At 32.9% G+C, this 16571-nt stretch overlaps 1 protein-coding gene across 2 annotated transcripts in view; it reads left to right on the forward strand.

The window, feature by feature from the left end:
* LOC126757897 (calcitonin gene-related peptide type 1 receptor) overlaps window positions 1–16571 on the forward strand; it is a 160421-nt gene that overhangs the window by 78519 nt on the left and 65331 nt on the right. For both annotated transcript variants that reach the window (XM_050471800.1, XM_050471801.1), the window contains exon 2: window positions 4440–4478. The gene's annotated coding sequence lies outside the window, so the exon portion shown is untranslated. The remainder of the gene's footprint in view (window positions 1–4439; window positions 4479–16571) is intronic.

The following is a 16571-nucleotide window of genomic DNA, read 5'->3' on the forward strand; positions in this document are numbered from 1 at the left end:
CCTTTGGAGCTATTCAGTGTAAGTGTCAAAATTGTAACTGAAATGACACCATGGACTTAGAAATGGAAAAAATAAATGAAGTTATTTTTAGTACAAAATTTAGTACACATTTTTAATCATATTTTGAGCATAAATTTCTAATGATGGTTTGAAGTTCACATTATTTATGTTTTGAGTGATAAAATATAAATGCATTCAACTAAAAGATAAATAAAATTTGTGAAAATATTTTAGTACAAAGATATTGAGTAAATAATGAAAAAACTTTAGTACAAGAATTCAGTACACATTTTTAATAATATTATGTTTAAGTAAAAATTTCACAAAAATTGAAATTCACATAAAGTAATATAATAATTATGCATTGAGCTCAGAAATCAAAATAATTTTAAAAAATAAAATTAGCTTAAAAAATTGTAATAAATTTAGAAAAAAATTAAGTACAAAATTTTAGTACTAAAATTATTTTTGTTCCAAAATTTTTGTTAAAGAATTGGCTCATATTTGTTTTCATAATGCCTAGTACTTGCACAGATTTTTTTAGTACATAATTTTGGTATATTTCGAAAAATTAATCTTAAACAACTATGTTTACTACATTTTAGTACACACTTTAAGAAACAAATTTTTGTAAAGGCAAGTAAAATTTTTCATAGATATTTTTGGTACATTTAATTTCAGCATACACTTTTAGAAAAAGGCACTTTTCGTAACAAATTTTGGTAAAAACTAGCAAATTTTCTGATAGATATTTTTAGTACTTTTTTTGTAATTAATTTTAGTACGCACTTTTCGAAAAAAATATTAGTAACCATCGCATTTTTAGACATAAATTTTCTGTACAATTTTGCTAAAAAATTTTGTACACATTTTTAGTACATAATTTTAGAACACTTCCAAAATTTTTTTTTTAAAAAATGCATGTGTTTTAAACAACTATGTTTACTGCTTTCTAGTAGACACTTTTTTAAATTTTTTGATAGATATTTTTGCTACATTTTTAGTACTTAATTTTAGTACACACTTTTAGAAAAAAAATAAAAAATAAATTACATTTTTGAACAAATATTTTCAGTACAATTTTTCTTAAAAATTTTAATACACATTTTTAATACATAATTTTAGTACAAACTTTTATAAAAAAAATATTTTTAAGAAATTGCATAACATTATATAATATTTGTTGCTACTGAAATGTAGTTCGTTAGCACTTTAGTTCTTTTAAAATCAGCAGTCAAATATTTTTAGTACAAATATCTGATTTTGCATAATTTTTATATGCAGTAATATTTTTATTTAAGTACGAAAGATCCAACGCCCCAGTTCAAACTTGAATTCTATTTCTGGTAGAAATTTTTTGTGTGCATTAGCTTATTATTTAAGAAAAAATTAGTATAAATTTTAGTAGAAATTTTTAAAATAATTTTTTTTGGAAATTGAAGTAAATTTGAGGTTCAATTTCAAGAAAAGTTATATAAATTTTCGTAACAAATTTATTTTCTAATACTCTCAGAGCAGCTCCAAAGTATATTTATTATAGAAAATATTTTTAAAACTTTATCTTTAAACTAAATTAGCAAAAAGCACTTTGAAAAAAGTTATCTTAACATAAAAAGGTTATTTCTTCATACGACAAAGTTTCGGTTCTGTTTTTATTATAAACTTCATTTAGTTGAACTTGTGGTACAGTACCTTATTTTGGGTGTTGAATTTCTGATTTTGGGATGTATTTCTTTTGAGTAAGTAAAGCTAAAAATAGGGGGTTTTTGTTTAGAAAATTTCTTTCTATACAAAAAGGCATTTAGTTCAACTTGTGAAACAGTACATTACTTTGTGTATTAAACCCATATTATAAAAAAATGAAGTTCTGTTTTTTTTAAATAAGTAAGTAAAGCTAAAGCTAGCTTATTATCTTCAGGAGATCCCCAAGATATAAAAATTTCTTTATTATAGTTTTAAAAAACTATTTTCAATTATTTTTATTTCATTATTTTAGTAAAACAATAAAATTTGTAGCATTAGCTTAAAAATCCAAACTACCTCCTTAGTTCATCTTCTAAATCTGGGACTGTTATTTTGCAACGAAAGAATTCTGCATTTATTTTGCACAGCCTGCATTTAGCTGCCTTACGCACTTGTATGTGTAACTACCAATCTCAGCTTCATTTACGCACACATTTCCAATGCCACAATTATTACCGTAATTTGCATGCAGAGTTGTAATCAATTTACAAACGGCCCACAACAACTGATTAATCAGCAAATGCATTTTGCGCCGTACTGTACGCAGGAACCGAAGCGTGTGTCTCTAGCAGCAAATGGGTGTTGAAATGCGTGCTAACAATAATGACACAATTTGTTGCGTTGACTGATGGGGTTATGACAGGCAGCTAAGTGTGAGGATGAGCAGCGGAGTGTTCGCTCAGTTAGTCGGTTATTTGAAAGTGCGATAGTTTATTTCAGGAAAATTATTTAACGCTTTTGGTTTTATGGCGTTTTTGTTATTTCAAATATTTTGTAAATTTTATATACCAATATTTGTTGGGATAACTTTCCTACATACACAATTAATGAGTGTGTTAAGCTCAACCAACGTGTAGTTAATATGCTGCATTTTTATTGAAATATTTGATGCATACTTTTCTGCGTAAATATTATATTTACTCAAAAGTGATTTTAATTAGTTGCATTCATTAAAATTATCCAAAAATTTATAAAGTTTTCAATTTTAATTAAGTAGCACACGTTTTTACATAATGCGCCTAAAATTAGACTTTACCTTGGCATTGCCACACAAAAGCATACACGCTTGTAGTGTCTGTAGCGTGCAATTCAACAGGTTTGCCGTTAACATGCCGTTGTTGTGAGCGCATTTTGCGCAGGTACGCCAAAAAGTATGCAAAAAAAAGTGTACGATTATATTTTGCCAGCAATGTTTAACTTTGACCATTAGCAGCTAGCGTACATAGCGCACTCACACATTTGCAGTCTCATTACCAAGCCAAAGTAGTGCCACCGCTAATTAGCGCCGCAAAGTATGCTTTAAAATAGAAACTTTAGCTTATAACACATTTCCATACATGCAGCATACTTTAAGCAACTCTCAGACATGATTTTTCCTGACAGTGTGTGAGTGTTGTTGTGTTCATAAAAATTCATAATAAAAGCACATCAACATTATTAGTAGCTGTTGGTTTAATTTCATGGCTTGCATGCTTGCAGGCGTTTTTGCCTTATTATGTTGTTTTCACTTTTCTGTTTTGGTTGCATACCTCCAGTTGCTGGTGATTTTATTTCATTAACTCATTGCAATGAAGTTGGCGTGCAACTTTCAATTTCTGCGCTGCGCCATTATTGTTCGGAGAAATATGGTCTTAATTAGTATGGCTCGTATTTTTATCTGGCAATAATGCTCGAGTTTTAATAACTGTGCTATAAAGAGTTTAAAATGCATATAGATTATTGCATATACAAAAACGTTATTAGGAAAAATGTTAGAAAAGCACAATGGAATAGGATTACGGCTTACTTTTTTGGCGTTTCACAATTTCAACAGTAGCCATCTAAGCGCTATTTGTTCAACTGAACTTGTGACACGCTTGAAAATGTTGCGTATAAATATCTATATATTTTTTTATAGTTAAGTTCCTCTTGAGTGCAAGTTGCTTTGTCTAAATACATATGTCCAAAACTATAAGCTTTTAATCTTAGCAAAAAAATTGCATACAAATTTTGATCAATTACCATAATTAGCGCTTTATATCGCCTAGAAAAGTTTGAATTAAAGAATATGATAGCTTTTGGGAAATTTTTAGAAGCAATATATCTTTCAATCTTATATCGAATGCAAGTTGAACCACTAAAAACATCTTAAACCACATTTTCCTTTACTTTAGCAGATAAATTTCATATAATTGTACTTTTGAAACCCCAACATTATTAGGTGTTTGTAAATATGTGATTATTTCGAGTAAGTATGTGCGACAGAATCGCTTAGGAATGCTTTAAATGAAGTGCCTAGTGACTTTTGTCAATTTTTTAGAAACAATACATTTAGCTGAACTTGTGGAACACCACTCCAGTTTGTATTTTTTGTAATAATGTATATTTTTGTAAGATATAATTCCTTGTTTCTGGATTTAAAAATTATTAACTACGAACTTTAAGAAGGCAAAATAATGAAACACAAATAAGTTTTTTTTGTTTTGCTTACAGTATTTTCATATAACTGAACTTTTGGAACACCAAAATACTTCAACAAATATCTATAATTATTTTTTTTATTTTTAATTTTTGTTTTATATTTAATAGTTTATATGAAACAATAAATTATAAATATATAATATATTTTAAAGGCTTTTATGCGTCTAAAGTATTTTGTTGCTTACGTCAATTTATTTTATTTATATATAACAACTAATTTCTTTTTCTCCTTTCAGCACTCCAGCAACGTCAAAACCGTTGAATGATTCAAATTGGTGAGTCTGAACTTCTTAGCTTATTATTATTAAACTTATTTTAAAAATTGTGGTATCTACTTGGTTGGCTTGTGCATTGAGGTGTACAAAGTTTGATCTTACCCCAGAAATTATCACAATCTCTGCTTCCAGCTATCAATTCAGTTATAAACATGTGAATCTAGCATATTTATATTCACGAAAATCAAGCTTATAACTAATTTTTCATTTGCCAGAGAAGTCAGATCTTCTTGCAATTAAGTAATGAATGTTTTCCTATATATTTTCGCAAGGAAAGTAGTACTTAACAGCTATTTTTTTTGAAAATTTCAGTACTGTTCCACGAGCTTAGCTGTGCTAATATATTTATCTAAAGCCATAAAGTTGCTTCCCATTTTTCACTTCTTTTTTTACTTATTTTGATATGTCTGAAGTTTTTTACTTTCCCACAAATTATACCAAGCATTATTTTAGTGAAATTTTCAGTGCTGTTTCACAAGTTCAGCTGTGCTAATGTTTGTACTTAAAGCTTATAATTGTTCGCATTTGTTTTACTCATTTTAAAGCAAACACTAAAAAATTTAAAAGAAAAATAAGTTTTATAGCAAAATTAATCATTGAAGTCAAAATGCATGAAGAAACCTTATTGATTTGCGGGAGTTTGAGTTGAAGCGGAAACATATTTTTTTCAATTTGAAACTTAGGAAAGGAAAAAAATCAACAGTTCATTGTGTTGCACGCAAAGTCACCCGCTTTTCTCCATAATGTCTGCTCGACAGCAGTTTTGACATTAAAGTCGTTGAAATAGTTCCCTTATACGCAAAGTTAAACGCTGTATATTCCTAAAAGTATGCTTTTTATTACAAAGTTAAGAATATAAAATTATAACAAAAAGGGAAAGTTAGAAAATGAATTCATTGCAGTGTGGCAACTGCAAAAACTGAAATAACATTATAACAATGCAGTAAAACATGGAAGTTTTCCGCTGTTTCCCATGTCTGTTGTTCGTGAAAAAACCTAAGCGCGCGGATAAAAAAGACTGAAGCCATAAATTATGCTATGCGTTTTGTTGGTAATAAAACGCCATTAGCAATTTGGCAACCCCCAGCATGTAAGCTGCATGCAAAGTACAACCGCCAAACATAATATATACGCGTATGTGTAATAAAAATGAAAAACAAATGTCAAGCGCCTTAAAGCCTACCAAGCTGATATTATATTATGCTTGTGTGACAAGCAACACCAAAGCAAGGAAATCCACCACGCTTAAGTCGCCTCCTTGCGCTGTATACACTGAAATATAAATTATTTGCAAACTGTTGCATACTGCGCGGCGCTATGGCTTGCTGTTATTTTATATTTGCGTTGCTTGTGCCTCAAAAGCTTACAGTTTTGCTTAGGCTTGCCTACGGGCGTGTGGTTGTGTGCTTATTTGCCTTATCACTTACTTCCTTAAACAAATGTGATACGTCATTGGGAAGATGGATGATATTCTGTCAAATCTTCTCACTAAATAGGCGCACACACACACACACACCCTGGAAGGAGAATGAGGGTTTTACTTTCCGCTGACACATTTTTTTTTATTAAATAGTATTTAATCATAAAGTTTTCATAAGAATGAAAGAGTTGGTAGATATTTAAAATTTTGAAAAATCAGTTCAAAAATATTTTAAAATAAAAGATTTGGCGGAAAAAATGTTAGAAAAAATTCGATAAAAACCTAAAACGATAAAAAACTAAAAAGCGAATACATTTTTTTGAAAAAAATATGTTTATTCGAAAGATTTCAATATTTTTAAAACAGAAAATAGATTTTTAGAAAAAAAACAATAATATACAGTGTCGAGCTTAATTTTTTTTTTGAGTGAAAAAATTGTCATTAAAAAAGGGATTTCGAAAATAAATTTATATTTTTGATAAAATTATTGATAAAAGGAATATTGAAAAAAAATCCAATTTTCAACATTTTGAAATAAAAATTGAAAATTTTTTAATCGGAGATATCGAAAAAATTCTAAATTTTAAACACTTTAGAATAAAAGTTAAAAAGAAAACAAATTTAAAATTTTCGTAATTTCGAATTTCGAAAAAATTCAATATTTTCAACATTTTTGGTAAAAATTACAAATATTTCAAAAACCAAATTTCGAAAAATAATTCTAATTTTGATATATTTCATAAAATCAATTTCGAAAAAAATTAAAATTTTGTACTTTTCAATAGAAGTTTTCAATTGCTTAAACTTCGAAAAAAGATGTTGAAAATTTTTCAACATCTTCGATACAAAGTTCAAAATTTTGGAAAAAACCATTTTCGAAAACATTTAAGTTTTTGAAAATACATACATACATATGTATGTACATAAGTACATAGATTCATATGTATTCGAAAGAACAGTTTTTTTAACTTAAATTATGCTCTTTTGACAACAGGAGTATTTAAAAAAATATTACATAAATTTTCAAATTTAGGTCAAAAAATACACCTCGTTGTTTTATAAAGGTGTTCCAGTAATCTAAAAATTTTGTTAAAAATTCAAAATTGTTAAAACATAATTAATTTCGAAAAATGTTTTACATTTTAAAAGTTTTTTTAAAAATAGTTCAAAGCTATTTATAAAAATTAATGTCTTAAAAATCTAAATTTACAACATTTTCCAAAATATTTAAAATTTTTAAAAAACATAAATTCTAAAAAATTAAAATTTTATGATAGGAAATTCAAAATATTTGATAAAGATTTTTCTCTTCGAGCACTCATCACCATCGATTTTCACCTAAATAACTAGCCATTCAAATCAATAGTTAAACACTTTCTAAAATTTCCACCTGATGCGCCTCAAAATACACTAACAAACGCACAAAAGTAAACAAAAGAAAAAAGAAAGAATCGGTTTAGGCTGTTTTTCCCACATAACCCGAAGCGAGAGAGTGATTTAGTGAGAAAGAGCGGCAGAGAGAGCAAACGTTATTTGGCATTTACAAGCGCAAAGCTACTGAGAGCATTTGAAGTCATGGCAAAGAGAGACAGTGAGAGAGAGAACTGAACTTTGAATTTTCGAATTCGAAACAGTAAGCATTCTTTCATTCACCAATTCAAGCAAGCTGTCCCCACTCACTCATACCTCAACGCTTGTAACGGTCATATTGAACTGCCCACTCAACATCCTTTGAATTAACCATTTTATTAAAGCTGCGTTGCCACACCAATCTCTGCACCCACCTGACAGGCGTCAACTACATATTTGACATGCTGTTGACAACCTATTGAACCCCGGCTGCCGCCATAGCAACCTCCATCACCTCCACCACCCACACCAACCACCACCACCACCAGCGCTCACCTGCTGCAGCAACTTTACAACACACCAATAACTACAATAATAATAAATACATGCACAACAACAACAGCCTTGAAGCCTACGAACCAACCAATCAAGTGACAAGAAGACGACTAAAGCCAACTGAGCCCGGATTCGCTGGGCACGCTACGATCTATTTTGCCCACCGAAGGTCAGTACAGTGCAGCGGGTGGCAAGGGGGCAAAGGCGACGTTGAGGCCGACATGTAAATTCTGTAGATAAATAACAACAAGTAGAACAACAACAATGCGCCAATCGCACTAATAACTAAAACAAATGCAGATGCAAGCATAATTGCAGCGAAGTCGACGTCGACATCGGCAGCGGCATTGATGAGGATGCCGCTGTCCGCCAGCAAAAAACCACTGAAATATTACATTTGGACTGTACTTGGCTGATTGCCCTGGAAAACAAGCATTTACAGCTGCAAGTTGCTCTGCAGCTGAGCTGCTAGCTTGCCACGCTCCACCCTGACACCTTGATCGCTGTATCGCTTAGCTGTTGAACTTGCACATGCATTTGCCGCTAATATTTTTTCTCTTATTTTACCTGGAGTTTGGAAATTTTCACAGCAATTTTAGTTTATCCCTTATATGAGCCCACATGCTACAGCTACATACCTCCCTGGGGGGCTAGCACCACTGTGAGCTTGCGTTTTCAAATGTATTCTCCTCTTGAGTAGAATAATTAGTAGAAAGTTGCCGAGAAACTGTGATTTTCCGAAGCTATAGCTCGGCAAATGCTTACTCACTGCTCTAGTATTAAATTCCATCAAAGTATGTGTTACCTCGGGCTTTTTCAAAGTAATTGGTTACCCTCGAAACCAAACGCAGGCTGAATTTTTCTAGATACAGCAAACAAAGACAGTTTATTATCATTTTCCACATCAAGACATTTTTTTCAAGCTAAGTTCCTGTAATCAGATAAACACCGCTTTAAAATCTAAACTACCGCGGGCTCTACAAAGTTTACTCTTATGCTCTAATGACACTCAGAAAATCGATGATAGTCAACTAACTCGCAGGTCTTTCTAAAAACAGAGACGAAAAGACCGAATTGAAATTCGATTATGGGATAGAAAAACAGGAGCAAAATGTCAGTTTTTTCTAAAAGCCACTTGACTTCGTCCATCAGTGTCTGCTTTTTCTGAAGGGTGATGCCAAGATAAGCAGAGATATTCGGATGTATGGATATTCAAATCCTTACTTTTGTATGGTCATTTCGAAACACAGAAGCTCGTGTATACAATTCGTTCTTGTTATTAAATGAAGGTGGATGTAAAAGCCTCAGATGGACTGCGCCTTAGGCCTGGTCTGCATAACCAAAACATACTAAATGTAGCGTTTCGTGAGAGAGTAGACTTGTACTTTTTTCACTTAAACCCAACAAGAGCTCACTTCGTCCTCGCCATTGCACTCTACACATGATGGTTATCACATGAGAAGTCCAAAGTAGTATAAATATTAAAATTTTTCACAAGGAAAGTATGCATTTAGACTTCTGTTTATATTGGTACTGCCTATGCAGAAATAAATGAGCTTGCTTCTATCTTCGAGGTAAAGACTTTCTAAATTAACTGCCGAAGCTCATGTAACACTAAAATGGTTAGCAGAAAATCCGAAATCTGAAGACACCTTCAACAACTAATATTTTATTAATTGCTAGAAGAACTTGTAAGCGCTCCCAGGTGTTTAAATCGTGACATCGCTAAGGATTGACACTCAAAAGAGAAATCATAAGTTCCTAAGTCTTCCTCTTACCTCGTAAAACCGATATAGCAATAACCACTTGGAACCCCTTCAACTAGGTGAACAATATCTGGCCACGTTCCCACGAAGCACAGCCGTCCAGTAGAGGATCATATGAAGAGAACAGAGCTTCGACCTGGTCCGTATCTTTTTTGCTATTAACTTTCGTATATTAGGTTTGTTCCTAGTCTTCTGAAGATTTTTCTTTAGAAACTACACAACCACTTCGGTTTCCATTTCCGGTTTAAGTTGTTTTAATTTAGTGATCATTTATATATTTATACCCTGAACAGGTTATACTAAGTTTCCCATACAAGAACACCTAGAAATAAACGTTGGAGACTAGAGATTGAACAGCGTGACGAGCTGAGCCCATTTAGCCACCATTTAGCCAGTCTGTATGTACGTTGGTATATATGCCAACTAATCCCTCAGCTTTTGAGATATCGGGCTGAGAGTTTATACATGTTCTTTTCTAAGCAAGAAGCTGAATAATTGGAATAAAGGGCTCTTTGGAAAACATTTGACTATATATCTTCACGAAATATGGCAAGGATTAATGCTTATAACAATACTACGATCCCCTGAACAAATTGCTCCGATCGTAACACTATAGCCTGTAGCTGTTTCCAAACTGACCTATCCAAAGCAAGGACTTACTTGTAAAACTGAGAAACTATCTTCACAAAATTTGGCCCAGACTATTACTAAAAATAATGCTAATGTACTATAGCATCTGGCTGCCATATAAACTGGATGATCGGAATCAATCTTTTCATTTCCCTTCCTGTCATAAGAACTGAGGCTGTGAAGGAGGTGCAACCGAAATTAACATGTTTTCTTATTTAAAAGAACTTACAGCACATGCATTATCGCTTTCACTTCAACTTTTCATGTCTAGACCTGCAATGTTTGCCTAAGCTTAGGTAAGAAGAATAATCAGGCAGAATATCCAACTATTTAATGGAAAAAAATCATTAACCGTTTGAGAATTTCAAATACAAAGCAACTGAACGATATACTATAATATTTCAAACTTGCGATTGAATATATCGCAGATGAAATATTTGATTAGCGAAACCCTGCTGGTACGCAAATAATTAATCCCTATGACACTAATAAATATCCCGAATCGGCTTTCAAATAGATTTTTCGCCTCAAACCAAACCAATTTTATTGCTTTTACCGCTTTCCTGATCGCCCCTGCCTGTCATGGCTTTTTGTAAGCCGTAAATATTTTTTATGATATATATTACGCTTGAAACAACACTTATTGCTAATATTATTGTTTTGTTAGTTTATTATACTTATATAGTACTTGTATGTTTGCATGTTCATTTGTGCGACAATTTTAAATGTGCCTTTTACGGCACTTGACGCACTTCCACCCACTTTGTCGTTAATTTGAAGTGTATGCCACTTTTTTGCTGTTAGTATTTTTGCTGTTACTATTTTTTTGTTCTATTTTTTTAATATTTATTTTTCTGATACTATTTTTTTACTACTATTTTTTACTACGATTTTTTTAATACTATATTTTCTAGTATTTTTTCTCCTAATATTTTTTCTGTTAGCTGTTTTGCTCTTACTATTTTTTGTTCTATTTTTCTGCTACTACAAGTATTTTTTACTACTATTTTTTTTGTTTTGTAGTATTTTTCACCCTACTATTTTTTCTGTTGCAATTTGCATGCATTTGTACATTTTTCTGCTTCCCTTTGTTGTTGTTTTATGCAGCTAAATGCTTTCATTAAAGCCGATTTCAGCTGAGTGCGACAGGTTTTGTGTGCGCCACGGCGTATGAGTGATTCAGTGGCGTATTATTTATTAAGCTAAAAGCGGCGTTTATTTAAAAAGTCTGACACTTGATGACTGTTGTGTTTGTGTAATGGAAATTAACATGTTTTTGGGAATATTTTATATTCATATATTTTAATAAATTTTAATAAAAAAGCATAAAAAAAACTAAAACATAAAAACATTAATTGAGCAGCGTTTGGATGGCTTCAATATAAACATTTATACTTTTGTTTTTGTTTTGTAATATATTGTGAAAAAACGTGTTGCATAAAAATTTAAGTTTTAAAAATTAAATTCATAAATATTTTATATAAACAAATTTAATTAAAAAAATTAAATATTAATTAATTTTGATTGCGGAAGGTTTTTTTATGTTTTTTATGCTAAAAAAGTTGCCAACTGTTTGTTTTTGTATTTTCTTAGAATAAAAACACTTGTTATGTAACAATATATGCAGCTGTTGACAGCTAATTAGAAACGGTACATAGTTTGGAGTAAGTGATATTATTTTCCAAAAATTAATTTTTACTGTTTTCTCACATAAAAACATTAATTGGTAGCAGCGTTTGGATGGCTTCAATATTAGCTATTTATACTTTTGTTTTTATTTTGTAATATATTGTTTGAAAAAACGTGTTGCATACACACCACTAGTGTTGCTTGCCATGCCGTCCTAATTTCATGAAAAAGGACATCTGTGACATTTGTGATATTTTTGGTAGCTACATAAGATTTTTTGACATCATCAGAGATGTGTTCTCTCATCAGGCCACGACTTAGATTCCAAAACAAAGGTGTTTTCAAAATGTTTTCAATCCAAAACATGTCGGTCCGAACATAGTATTAGTGAAAATTTTAATTAAAAATTCTTTTTTTTTTTGAAGATTTTAACAAAAATGTGTAGAATTGAGTGCGACAGCTATGGAATTTTTAACAAAAAACTTTTGTGTCAACTTTCCTGTATACTTTGAATTGTTTATTTGTTGAAATTTCCATATAACAGGCAAATTCTTCCTTGGTACATGGCAGAATGACATCTTTTAGAATGTCGACGTATTTCTCCTTTTTTAAAATTACATCAATCGCATGGAACGGACCTACAACATTCCAGGGAAAAAATTCCCACACCATGATTGATCCTGCACCATGCTTCAGTACGTGCGAAACATAGCGAGGATCAAATTCTTGATAGATTAGTCGGCGAATATACATACGTTCGACCATCAGGATCTATGCGATTAATTTTGGTTACATCGCTCCAAACAACATACTGCCATTGATTTGTTGTCCAAGATCAATAAGAGTTGGAAAAGTCTACGCGTTGTTTACTTTGAATTTTAGTCAGAAGTGATTTCCTGCGTGCAGTCCTACCGTGAAGTCCAAATTCGACCAAATGCGGGGAAATTGTTTCCTTGTATATTTAGCCATTATATTCGTCTTGAGTTTTATGTAGAATGTCAGTGGAACTCTTTTTTGGGCCTCTTCGGGCGATGATACCAATTCAGCGGTTTATTTCTGTTGAAGTTTTTAAGGTTATTCTTTGCGTGTAACATTGGAAATAGTTTTAAAATTCTGTATATGCTTAAGGGCATTGAAAACGATTTTTTTGACCTGATTCAAAATTTCTTTGTACGTCTTTCCAGACTCACGAAGGTCGAAAATGCAGCTGCGAAGGGTAGGTGTACAGCTGCAGCTTTTCCTCATTAAAAAACTCGAGTAATACATTTTAATATATTTTAAACCACTACTTTGAAACACACCCTTACCAGAAATCAATGATATTATTAATAAAAATTAACACCTTAAGGAATTTTAATTATTTAAAGAACTGTTTCTAATTCGCTGTCAACGGCTGTATACATTATACATATGTATATTTTTTTTATTTTTACTTTAAGAAAAATACTTCATTTATTTAATTCTTGGTTTTTTTCATTCAAAATAAGGTTTGCTTAAATTTGTTTTAATACAAAGTTGGCTAACAAATTTTTTTTATTTACTATTTTATTTAAATATTAACAATTATTATCTAAAATTTAAATTTATATGTACAGCCATTAAATAAAATTGAATACAATAATACAACTTAGCCTAAATGTAAAAATTTAAACGAGTTATTTCAAAAAACATTACTCAACACGAAAATATAAATAACGGTATATGATCTATCATATATACAATGCAATTAGTTTCATATACTCTAACTAGTAAATTATTTGCCTAAACAACCTAAGCAAACACGCCTAAAAATGTGCTACATATTCTTAAAATTGATATAAGCGCCTAAATGTAGGCAACATTAATCATTTCATCATAAGCATTAGCACAGTGACTAGTAATTCCGCTTTTTAATTCTATGCAACTCACTCATCTATAAAACCAAAGACAACTCCCAGCGTCAAACTGATTGCATACTTCCCAGCGCCAAGGTAGAAACAGGCAGCGCCTGTAGAAAGAAATAGTAATAATATAAAAACTGTCAAATTTTGTTAATTTTTTTTTATTTATGTCAATAAATTTTATAATAATTCATGAGCAATAGCCTTTTCTTTCTTTTTTAATTAATTCTGGTGCCATTCCGTTATCGGTACAAGCCTTAAATTAATGTAGGGATATGGGTTTCAAGAAAGTTAAAAAAAAATGAAAAGCCTTACACTTTGTAGCAAAGTTTTTGTTTCTTCTTTAACGTTATTCTCGTTTTATACGTACTTTGTGCGGTCTGCTTATATCAAAATATTGGGTAGTCAAAAAGTATTTTCGTATTTCGACACAGACATTATTCCATCAACGTAAAACTTTTCTAGTTTCTCAGCGAAAAACTGGGGCAAGTAATTTTCACAGGCTTTTCTTGAAGCGAACTAGCTAACTAGTTCTGCATTGACCGAAACAAATGTCCGAATAGTCCGATGGTGCAAGGTCAGGGCTATATGGTAGACTTCCCAGCCAAGCTCTCCCAGTTTTTGCCGAGTCATCAAAGATGTGAGTGTTCTAGCGTTAACCTGATGAAAGACGAAGCCCATTCTGTTGAGCAGTTCTGACCGTTTTTTTCGATTGTTGGCTTCAATCTCATCGGTTTTTGACAGTAAAGTGTAGTATAAATCGTTCGACCAGGCTGGAGCAGCTCATAGTGGATGACTTCAATCTCATCAGTTTTTGACAGTAAAGTGTAGTATCAATCGTTCGACCAGGCTGGAGCAGCTCATAGTGGCTGACTCCTTTCCAATCCCACCAAATACTCATTTTAAGTTTTCGAGGCGTCAATCCTGGCTTTGCGACCAATTGCTGAGCTTCATCACGCTTCGATTTCATTTCGTTTCAACAAAGAATCGCAATTGCTAATTCGGTCCATTAAATTTTTAACAGACAATTCATGTGGTACCCAAATATCAAGCTTCCTTTTGTAGCCAGCATGTTTTAAATGGTTCAAACCCGTTTGATGATAAATGTTAAGCTCCTTAATGGTGTCATGGCTACTTATGTGACGGTCCCGGTCAATCTTCTCCGTAATTTCATTGACTTTTTCAACGATAGGTCGACCAGGGCGAGGTGCATCTTTTATAGCGAAATTTCCACAACCATTGTTGTGCTACACGAACTGATACAGCATCGTCTTTGTAAACTTCACAAATTTTAGTTGAAAGGCTTACTGACTCCGTTGATGCCAAACCCATCCATAGACAGCCAACTCCTCAACTTCAATCTACTTGAATCCAGGTCACCTAACTTTTCTCTAAAAACCAATCGATTCGTCTGTCTTCTTTAAAACATACTCTGCAGCATTTCGAGCCCTTACTTCTTCCACTCACACTCCCCGCTTGCGATTACTGCACTCGCTCCCCTCCACTGTGACACCGTCTTGTAATTTATTATATTTTTATTGCCTCACATAATATTTTATAACCTCAACTCGGGCAAGCAACACACCATATATATATTGCATATGCGAGGTTAAATGTCTGTGTCACGTTGCTTAAGGTAGTTAGGCCCCAGGGCGGGCAGTAAGACAGTGAGCGACACTTTCAATGCCGAAAGGGGGAAAGGGGCAGCGCGAACCGCAAATCGTTTGTGATGTGTTGTGGCGCATCTGTCTCAAATAAGTAGGGTAAACAAGTACAACAACAACACACAGTTGCATGTAAACATAAAAATAACAAAAACACTGCTTAACACACACACACATACACAACTTTGCTCCCAAACAAACGCACAAGCAGCAATGGGACACAAAGGTTTCAAGACATGAAACTACATGGCAAGCGCCACAAGCGAATCAAGCTGCCTGCGAATCAAGCCAAGTCAAGTGTGGCAGAGAGCGCCGCCGCCAAAGCGTCTCACATCACGCGTTTCGCTGCAGCGCGCAAAGAAAAAGGCGAAGCGCGCGCGAACTGCTGCCTTTCCTCCGTGTTGCACGTGTGTTGATGTGGCTGTAAGAGCGCCTGTTGGTGCGAGTGTGGTAGGCGGGGGTGTGTCTACACACGCCACATGGTGTCATGTTGCCGCTGCCAACAAACACGCGCGCCACTCACACAAAATGCTTAGGTAAACAACGCGAAATGGCTTTGCATTGTCTGCCTGCCGCCGTCGTGAAAGCCATTTTCAACCACTTGTTGGGCGCATAAACGCCGTGAAAATGAATTAAGATAGTGTAAAGTATGCACTGGAGCTCGAAATGAGGATGTGTGGAGGAGAAGATGTTCGACAAAAAGGTCGTGTAATGAATGAAGCGAAAAAAGAAATAACTGCGGCACACTAAGTCAACTGTGGCATCATGGTTCGGAGGTCACTGAAAGGAGCAGGTGAGAGAGAATGAAAGTAGATCGCGGAAATCTTATCAAAGTCAGCTCATTCTTGAAATCGATTCAACGTGGATCTAGTTAAGTAATTAAACTTAACCAGAAGTCATTAAGTTAGTCTTCAAGTCTATATCCAACTCGCCTGCTCAAATACAGTATAGAGATATAAACGAGATTTCTCTCAAGCTTTTGTTGCAAACCTCGCGTATGACCAGGGATCCGTCGCCGAAAGCGCATAAATTCGCTTTTCTTCAGCTTTTGACGATTTGAAAATTAAGGACTGCCTGACCAGCCTTCTTCAAATCATTAGACATCGAGGAACTGCGTTTACAAATGAGTTTTTTTTATTTCAGAAACCACCGAGATGTGCTTTGTTAGAGTCGGAATCATATGGAACACTATTGAAGTT

This window comes from Bactrocera neohumeralis, chromosome 5 (genome assembly GCF_024586455.1).
Source record: "Bactrocera neohumeralis isolate Rockhampton chromosome 5, APGP_CSIRO_Bneo_wtdbg2-racon-allhic-juicebox.fasta_v2, whole genome shotgun sequence".
Taxonomy (NCBI): domain Eukaryota; kingdom Metazoa; phylum Arthropoda; class Insecta; order Diptera; family Tephritidae; genus Bactrocera; species Bactrocera neohumeralis.